Source organism: Priapulus caudatus, unplaced genomic scaffold (assembly GCF_000485595.1).
Source record: "Priapulus caudatus unplaced genomic scaffold, Priapulus_caudatus-5.0.1 Scaffold2736, whole genome shotgun sequence".
Classification (NCBI taxonomy): domain Eukaryota; kingdom Metazoa; phylum Priapulida; class Priapulimorpha; order Priapulimorphida; family Priapulidae; genus Priapulus; species Priapulus caudatus.
The window spans coordinates 27,008-28,891 of NW_014579797.1; positions in this window are offsets into that span (position 1 = coordinate 27,008).

Below are 1,884 nucleotides of genomic sequence, written 5' to 3' on the forward strand. Positions count from 1 at the left end.
GAGAGAGAGAGAGAGAGAGAGAGAGAGAGAGAGAGAAGAGAGAGAGTGAGAGAGATGGGAGAGAGATGGAGAGAAAGATATGGAGATGGAGGGAGAGATGGATATGTGATGCCCTCACTATTCTCCTATCCCTCCACTGCCCCACCCTCCCCCTGCACTCACTCTCCCACTACCCTCCCCTTGCCATCACCCACATCCCCTGCCACATCCTCTACCGTTTTCCCTGCCCCCTCCTCCTTAGCCTCCTCCTCCGCCTCTCTCATACCCTGCGCTCGGTCGCTTAGTGCCTACACTCCGGTAACCTACGCGCCAGTAACCGTGAGAATATATTATGATAATTTTTGCATCGCGACAGAATATCGCGGCTCGCGCATGCGCACACATCTCCGTTGCCGCTGCGGTTTTCCACGTTTTTCTTGATTGTTGATACGCACCAATCGATATTCTCATTATTATTATTATGACTATATTATTAATACGGTCTCTCTATCTCTCTTCTCGCTCGCTATCATTTGCAAGTACACGTATAGCGGACAGGTTTGAGGTAAACCCATCACACAGGTGGTTGCCCGCCACAGATGTAGTAGTAATTCGTGTATTTTTGCTTGGGCTGTATGTGCTTATAGCTGTTATTCTGAGAGTACGTTGAGCGAGAACTAGAACGACGCGTGGTCGTTAGAAATATACATTTAAGTAATGACGTTTTTTCATGAAAAGAGCATTTCAATTGATATCGTAGCTTATGTATATGTTGTATAAAATTATTATATATTGTGAACGTGAATAAATGTTACATAGATGTATATGAAAACATCGCGCAATTCTGGATCTTTATACACGCACGGAATCTATACTTTATTGTAGCGAAAGTGGAAACATGGAACATTATATTTACACAAACACACTTACGTCCGAATGCATCTTTGAACATCTTTATTATGAACGTTACACATCTACCTTGCGACCACTTTTTGTTATATAAAGTTTAATAATAATTAATTAGTTTTTGTTATTTTATTTTTGCTCCCCTTTGAATAAGCCCCGACATTAGACTACAGAAAAAACTAGGATGAGTAACATCCATGAAAAACACAAGAAAATGCGTATATTCCTTTACGTTAGATGCGTAACTCGATATGTGATAGACACAGACCTCGCAAACACATTAACATTACAAAATAATACGGCGATAAAGAAAACAAAAAAACGAAATAAAAGAAAATCGCAAAGATAAAAAATGACAACAAGATGAAAAGGTTAGGATAAAAAGGACAGAAAAAAAGATATTAAATGGATTATTTCGAAAGATTTCGAATACCGATTGCACGCGCGCGTAGATCACACAGATCAACACAGTCTAACAGCTGCAGTGCGAACTAGTCCATGTATATAGTCCCTGTACTGGCCGGTGTTAGCCGCTCACTGATGCAAAAGCTTTGTGAAATACCGTAGTTTACACAGCTATATATGTACGTGGCTAGTGGCTCTATAACACAGCCAGCACGATACCACATGTTATTAGAACACCGAACTGAATTCCCTCTATAGAAATAATAATAATAATAATAATAATAATAATATTAATAATAGTGATAGTGATAAATACCAGTAGTAGTAATAATAGTACTAATAATGGTGATGATGATAATAGTAATAATACTAGTAATCTGTGTGCGCCGTGTTCGGGTTCTGTTGTTAACTTATCGTTTTCCGAAATATGCTTCCTCCCCGACCTCTTTTTTTCTCTCTCTCTCTTTATTTTCTCTCTCTCTCTCGCTCTGCCTGTCTGTCTCCCCTTCTCTTTTCCTCTCTTTCTCTCTCTTTCTCACCTCTTTTCTCTCTCTCTCTCGCGCTCTCTCTCTCTCTCTCTCTCTCTCTCTCTCT